The following is an 8,255-nucleotide window of genomic DNA, read 5'->3' as shown; positions in this document are numbered from 1 at the left end:
TGATTTGTTTGGGGTGGGATGGGATGGTGGGGGAATGGAGGAGAAACCTCATTAAGTGAGCGTCCTATAGTGTCCTCATTTCTCCCTTCTTGCTTACTCACTCACCCAGCCCTAAACTTCTTTCATCTTGGGCTCTTCAGCCACTGTCTCCACCACCAAGCTCACAAACTTTTTGTGTGTCTTCACCTACTCCTTTGAAAATCTATTAAGATGAATTTGTAGAGTATCTTTTAAAAGGAAGTGTTGAATACCTGCTGTATACAAGATATTGGGGCCCTGGTAATACACGTGGTTAGCAAGAGAAATACTCCCTACCTCATGTAAGTTTCAGTCTTGTGGGAGGGACTAATATTACATAATTACATACAATTGTATTACATGCTACAAAGGAAAAAGACTTCTGTAAGAGCATGGATGGATGGATGAATGCAGAGAGAGATAGCCAGAAGCCCAAATCACATTAGGGAATTTAAAGAAAGCTTCCCTAAAGAAATGATATTTAAGCTGGGCGCGGTGGCTCACACCTGTAATCCCAGCACTTTGGGAGGCCAAGGTGGGTGGATCACAAGGTCAAGAGATTGAGACTATTTTGGCCAACATGGTGAAACTCCACCTACTAAAAATACAAAAATTAGCTGGGCGTCGCGGCGTGTGCCTATAGTCTCAGCTACTCGGGAGGCTGAGGCAGGAGAATCGCTTGAACCCGGGAGGCAAAGGTTGCAGTGAGTTGAGATACACCACTGCACTCCAGCCTGGCAACAGAGCAAGACTACGTCTAAAAAAAAAAAAAAAAAAAAAAAAATGATATTTAAGCTGAACCTTGAAGAATAAATAAGAGGTTGCCAAAAGGAAAATGGTGAGAAAAGTGTTTGAGGCAGAGAGTACCATTTGCAAAGCCCTAGGGTATGAAGAAATTGTCTGTTCGAGGAACACTGACTTGTTCATGGTTGGCCATAAGAAAACAGAGGCCAGATCATGAAGGGCTTTGCAAATTCTGTGGAAAAGCTTGAACATAACTAGAAGTTCTATGAGGGATGACTGTTGTATAGATTTGAGTAGCTCGCTGCTGGTTTTATTGTATTCCAGCAATGAGTTTCCAAAGAAATTGTGAAGGCTTGGCCGGGCACAGTGGCTCACACCTGTAATCCCAGCACTTTGGGAGGCCAAGGCGGGTGGATCGTGAGGTCAGGAGATCAAGACCATCCTGGCTAACAAGGTGAAACCCCGTCTCTACTAAAAAATGGCAAAAAATTAGCCAGGCGTGGTGGTGGGCGCCTGTAATCCCAGCTACTCAGGAGGCTGAGGCAGGAGAATGGTGTGAACCTGGGAGGCGGAGCTTGCAGTAAGCTGATATGGTGCCACTGCACTCCAGCCTGGGCAACAAAGCGAGACTCTTGTCTCAAAAAAATTGTGAAGGCTTCTCTGATTTTTTTTTTCCAAGAGTTGTTCTGAATCTTTAGCATGTCTAGTAATTTTTTTAATAACTTATTGTAGTAAAAACATAAAATTAATGATCTTAACCATATTTAAGTGTACAATAGTGTCAATATTCAAATATATATATATTATTCAAAAAATAATCAAAATATAAAAGCATTTTAGTGCAATAGTATTTATTGGAGTATGTACAGCAGCTACTCCAGCCACAGTTTTCTTTCTCTGTAACACTGAATGATTCCTGAAGTAGAAAGAATCCCAGTACATATGTTTAAATGAATGCTACTTTTAAAGATACCTAATCCAGATGGTATGGCTAGGGCCTATTTTATAGCCTGTTTAAAAAAAAAAAAAACTAAAATTGGGTGGTTTGTATGTGATAGAAGTGAATTCCAGCAGAAGGAGAATTCATTCATTTAGAACTTTTTTTTTTTTTTTTTTTGGAGACGGAGTCTCACTCTGTCACCAGCTGGAGTGCAGTGGCGCGATCTCAGCTCACTGCAAGCTCTGCCTCCCGAGTTCATGCCATTCTCCTGCCTCAGCCTCCCAAGTAGCTGGGACTACAGGTGCCCGCCACCACACCCGGCTAATATTTTGTATTTTTAGTAGAGAAGGTGTCTCACTGTGTTAGCCAGGATGGTCTCAATCTCTTGACCTCCTGATCTGCCCACCTCAGACTCCCAAAGTGCTGGGATTACAGGCATGAGCCACCACACCCGGCCCATTTAGAACTTTTTACTGAGCACCTGCCATGTGCCCGACACGTGATAGTTGTAGAGGATACAGAGACAAATAGTCCCTAAGATTGTGTGAATGAGCATGTGTGTATTACAAAGTATTGGCAAGATGTCAGAAACGTGCTTAGAAAAGTGCAGATGCACTGTTATTCTTGGCCAGTGCAGCTGAGCCAGGTGTAGGTGGATGATTACCCCAGGATGTTGAGCTGAGAAACAGGATCTCAGCCTGAACCCAATGTAGCTCACTAGATGTTTGAATTATGTGATCTCCAGCTTTTGGGAAAGATCTGAATGTAAGAGGAACTTAAGAGAATTAGCATGATACTTTAAAGAGAATAACTGCATTACATTCTAACAGCAGACCTGAGTCAGAAAACAAGTAAAGAATCGATGTATTGGTTTGCCGATGGAAGAGCTTCAGTGAGATCTCAGACCCTGACCCTGCAGTGAGCCTTGGCAATGATTGACAGGGAAGTTTGTAGATAGCGCAGGAATAGATTAGTGTGCCACTGCTCCAGGCTGAAAATCAGAAATGAAAGCTAAAATATATTTGTACATAAGCTATACCTTCAACTGATAGAGCAAGCTGTGTGACTCGAAACAGCCTGTACAGAAGTACGATGGACCAGCTGGAACGTATTAATAGAAGATAAGGAAAAGTTAACTCTTGACACCAGGGAAGTCAACAAATTTCAGGACGACAGTGACCAATGGTTAAGATGATGACTAAGTGTAATCAGAAAAAAATCTTTAACTCCAAGTTTAGACTAGCCAGTTTGTTTAATTGGATTTCCCTGGTCAAAACCTAAACTACTGGTGCTTTCTAGCATGTGGGGATCAGTGTGCATAGACCATTTTGCCCTCGATTTCAGCATAACATAGTAAAAAGACTGGGTTTTAGATTCAAAAGTCATGGGTTTGTGATACAGTGTACTTACTGGTTATGTGACCTTACGTCAGTTACCTTCTCTGAACCTCTTTCCTTCTCTATAAAATCATAATACTTCACTGGATTAATGAGATATTTGTGAAAAGAACTCTAAATTATAAAAAGTTAAAAACTTTTACATATAGCGCATTATGTGACTAGTAAGTACTGCTGTGTCTTACTAGCACAATTTTCTGTGGCAGCATTGACACATATCTCCTAAAAATATAAAGCTCCCCACATTTACAAGCAGCAGGATGGGTTCAGGAAGAGGAGGTAGATGAGAGGTAACATCTTATTATTTATGTGATTATGGGCTCCAGAAGTTTATTTTTTTAAGCACCATATTTGTGTGTGTTTCAAAATAAACATAAGGCACCATATATTTAAACATATATAACCATAATGCTTGTATTTATAAATCATTTTCCAATAAAGAATAAATCAAAATTTGAAATTCTGCCTTCACCCCATCTCTCTTTATTCACACATTTCTCCCAAAGATCCTATGTGCCTAATTTTAGAGATTTAGAGCAGGGAACAAACTTCAGGAGCAATAAATAGGGGGAAACATCTGTTATCCTGCCAACCCTTTCTTCATGGCTTTCGCTAAGTACTCAAGAAAGGTTCAGAAGAAAGCATTTCTTTAAAAAAAAAAGAGAAAGATAGAATCAGTAAAACAAACAGTATTACATTCAAGGACACTTAGATAAAACAGAGAGACTGTCCGGCCCTGGATACTAAGATAACTGGATAAACAGTAAAACTTTTATGCTGAAGTTAAAACAGTGAAATGTTTTTTAAATGCCATAAAGGCAGCAAAATGGAGAGAAGGGTTATAAAACTAGCCAGATGCAATTTTGTAACTTAATTGGAGATGTGGCAATATTACAGGTTCACATTAAAGTAGAAAGTAGAGTTAAACCAATGTAGATTCTAAGACCTTTTCCATTCTACTTAAGGAAATATGTGTTTTCTGAAAGGATGGATTCGTTTATGGAGAACGTTCTGTGTCCCTGTTGCAGAAGACCGAGCTCCACCTAGCCTTGTGTCAGTAAGACAATCTAAATTGGTGCTCAGTGCAGAATCATTTTCCTGATAGAGTCACAAACGATTAGCCCGTTGAGTTTAGAATAAAAACTATTCTAAACAGAAATTGAAAGACTAAGGACACAGATTAATCTAAAAAGAGCTCCAGTCTGAGAATATCTGTGAGAAATGGCCAGTGGGTTAAGCACCAAACTAGTAACAAGTTAATATTTAATAAGAGGGTTAGAGATAAAAGAGATCAATGTTTGCATCATCAGGAATGACTTCCCAAGCAGGAAAGCAATAAATACAGATAAGGCCAGCATTTCTGGAGTGTTTAATATATTGTGCTTTGTAGGCTATATCTTATTTGACCCCCCCATACGATAAATATCCCCATTTTGCAGATAAGGAGATCAATGCTCAAGATCACACAGGTATAAATGTCTAAAGTTTTAAATTCAAACTGCTGACTCTAAAGCATGTACCTTCTTTTTTTTCTATTCTCCATCCCTGGTAGGCGACAAACCCTGTACCTTTCATCACACTCTTTATGCGGGATTTTCACAAGCAGAGAGAAAGGGTTGAAGCAAATGGCATGAACAAAGACCCACAAGCAACCATAAAAACTTTGCTTAGTGAGAGCTATAGTGCATGGCCTGGCAACCTCAGAGTCATAACCTGAATAAACCAACACTGAGCCCTCAAAGTCCCACTGTCTTTTCCTGACCTGGTGATGTAGCTCTAACCTCTCTGAATATTATTATACCAGTAACTATCATTTGTCAAGTGCTTCACCATTTGCTAGACACTCTGCTTCACTCTTTTTTTCCAGACAGGGTCTCTCTCTGTTGCCCAGGATGGAGTGCAGTGGCACAATCTTGGCTCACTGCAACATCCACCTCCCAGGTTCAAGCGATTTTCCTGTCTCAGCCTCCCAAGTAGCTGGGACTACAGGCGTGCGCTACCACACCCAGCTAGTTTTTTTGGTTTTTGTTTGTTTGAGACGGAGTCTCACTCTGTCGCCCAGGCTGGAGTACAGTGGTGGGATCTCGGCTCACTGCAAGCTCTGCCCCCCGGATTCACGCCATTCTCCTGCCTCAGCCTCCGGAGTAGCTGGGACTATAGGCGCCCACCACCACGCCCGGCTAATTTTTTTGCGTGTTTTTAGTAGAGACGGGGTTTCGCCATGTTGGCCAGGCTGGTCTCTAACTCCTGACCTCAGGTGATCCACCTGCCTCCGCCTCCCAAAGCGCTGGGATTACAGGCGTGAGCCACCCGGCCTGCTTCACTCTTACTGTAAATTATATCACTTAATCCCTACAACAGATCTAAGAGGTATTATTTTCCCCCATTTTATACACAAACAAGTTCAGAGCTGTGGTTCTCAACTCTGGTTATGCATTAGAATCGAGATTCCTGTCACCGGTCCCCCTCCAGACCAATCAGAATAGGGGTAGATAGAGAAAAGCTCCTTAGGTGGCTCTACTGTGCAGCCAAGGTTAAGAAATATGGTTTAACACAGTATTTCTCAAACTTAAGTATTCATCGGCACCATCTTGAGGGTTTGTTCAACATAAATGGCTAAGCCGCACGCCCAATTTCTTATTCAATCGGTCTCCAACAGGGCCCAAGAAGTTGTAATAGGTTCCCAGGTGTGGCTGATGATGCTGGTCTGGAGATCACACTTTGACAACTATGGTTTAAAGTAACTTGGCCAAAGTCCCCCAGCTGGTAGATTCCTGTGGCACCCCCTAGCTCCCTAGTGGAATTCCATAGCCATCCTGGAGCCTTTCCTTAACCCTAAAGGAGCACATCTTTAGAACCTGACAGCAAAACAAACAACAAAAAACAAAACAAGATGTAACACATAAGGAGAAAGTTTTAGTTAACACGCCCAAGTAAAGATGTTATTTGGACCATGGAGCAGGGCTGTCAGCTGCTGTGTGAAAGGTGCCTGTCAGGGACATGACAAGCAGGCTGAGATCTGGTTCAGCAACATCACGGCCAAAGCTGTTGCTGATGCTATTAAAACAAGCCTTGGACCAAAAGGAATGGGAGAAAAGATTCAAGGTGGAAAAGGCAATGTGACCACTACAAATGATGATGCCACCATTCTGAAACAAATGCAAGTGTCACATCCAGCAGCAGAATGCTGGGGGAGCTAAGATATAGAAGCAGGAGATCGCACTGCATCAGTTGGCACTATTGCTGGCTCTCCCATAGGTTCCTGGGCCAAACTTCTTCAGAAAGGGATTCATCCAACCATCACTTCCAAGTCATCCCAGAAGTCTTTGGAAAAGGGTATTGAGATCTTAAGTAACATATCTCAACCTGTGGAACTGAATGACAGAGAAACTTTGTTAAATTGTGCCACCAGTTCTTTGAACTCACAGGTTGTCTTTCAGTATTCAAGTTCTGCTTTCTCCGACGAGTGTAAATGCAGTGATGAAAGTGACCCAGCCACAGGTACTACTGTAAATCTTAGAGATATTAACATACAGTCATGTGCCACGTAACAGTATTTCAGCCAACAACAGACTGCATATATGACAATGGTTATAATGCCACGTATTTGCTGTACATTTTCAATGTTTAGGTACGTAGTATTCAGTATAGTAACATGCTGTACATGTTTATAGCCTACAAGCAATAGGCTATACTATGTAACTATGTGTGTAGTAGGCTATATCACCTAGGTTTGTGTAAGTACACTCTATGATGTTTGCATGACAAAATGACCTAACAATGCCGTTCTCAGATTGTACCCCATTGTTAAGCAATACATGACTGCGGTTAAGAAACTTGGTGGAAAAATTGATGAGTGTGAGTTGGTGGAAGGTCTTATTCTCACCCAGAAAGTGGTAAATTCTGGCATAACCCAATTTGAAAAGGCTAAGATTGGGCACATTCAATCTTATCTGCTCCCAACAGATTTGGAAATCAAGTAGCAGTTTCTGACAATGTTCAGATGGACTAAATGCTATGAAAGAGAGAGCCTATATTTTAAGTTTAGTATAGCAAACTTTTACAAATGGGATATAATGTCCTTCTCATACAGGACACTATAGAGATGCTCCTAGTGATCTTGCATGACATTTCCTGAACAAAATTATTATGTTGGTTAAGAATATTGAAAAAGAAGATGTTGAATTCATTTGTAAGACAATTGGAACCAAGCCAGTTGCTCATACTGACCAAGTCACACTGACATGCTGGGTTTTGCTGAGTTAGCTGAGAAGGTCAGTTTAAATGGTTCTGGAAAACTGCTCAAGACTACAGGCTGTACAAGTGCTGGAAAAACAGTTAAAATTGTCATAGGACTGAAGAATTGAGCCCTCCATTCATGATGTGCTATGTGTTATTTGCTGTTCGGTGAAGAGAGCTCTTACTGCAGGAAGTGGGGCTCCAACAGAATTGGCCCTATGGTTAACTGAATGTTTGTGAACATTGAATGGTATGGAATTTTACAGTGTTCATGTTTTGCAGATGCTATGGAGGTCATTCCAACTACACTAGCTGAAAATGCTGGCTTTGAATCCCATTTCTACAGTAACAGAACTAAGAAATCAACATGCCTAACAAGAAAAAAATTGCAGGCATTAGTATCAAAAGAGCAGTATTTCCATTTTGGAAGACCTGGTTGCCCAGCTTTTGTGATTTCATTTATTGCTCTGACCCTACCAAATGAAACTGTCCAGAGAATTCTGAAAATTGATGCTGTGGTAAATGCTCAGAAATCTGGATAATACTGACTGACTTACACTCTTGTAGCTACTAGTAGTGTGGCTGAAGTGGAAGATCACCTTAGTGCTCCTTATTATTTGGAAGATTATTTCCTCTATGAATTCCTGGGCTTGGTCTTCCAATTGGCATTTGCTTGAAATTGCATTGATACAATTTAGTGAACACATTAAATATTTGGTTTCCCAAAAAGATAATCATTTACATTTAATTTATATAATTTATTTTATAATTTTTATCAACATTTTAATAGACATTTTTGGAGTGCAGTTGGAAAAACAATCCATTTGGAAAAACAAATAGGAGAGAACACAAGAGAAACTCTAAAATGCAAGAATAATGTGGGGACCCGTATGAGATGGTAAAAATTATGTAATTAA

At 40.7% G+C, this 8,255-nt stretch overlaps 1 pseudogene; it reads left to right on the top strand.

Moving 5' to 3' along the window:
- Positions 1-6,038: 6,038 nt before the first annotated feature.
- On the top strand, positions 6,039-7,880 carry LOC100604133 (annotated as a pseudogene).
- Positions 7,881-8,255: the final 375 nt, after the last annotated feature.

The sequence above is a fragment of the Nomascus leucogenys genome, chromosome 13 (assembly GCF_006542625.1).
Source record: "Nomascus leucogenys isolate Asia chromosome 13, Asia_NLE_v1, whole genome shotgun sequence".
Taxonomy (NCBI): domain Eukaryota; kingdom Metazoa; phylum Chordata; class Mammalia; order Primates; family Hylobatidae; genus Nomascus; species Nomascus leucogenys.
The sequence above is the reverse complement of the archived record's forward strand: the minus strand, read 5'-3'. Positions and strand labels throughout refer to the sequence as shown.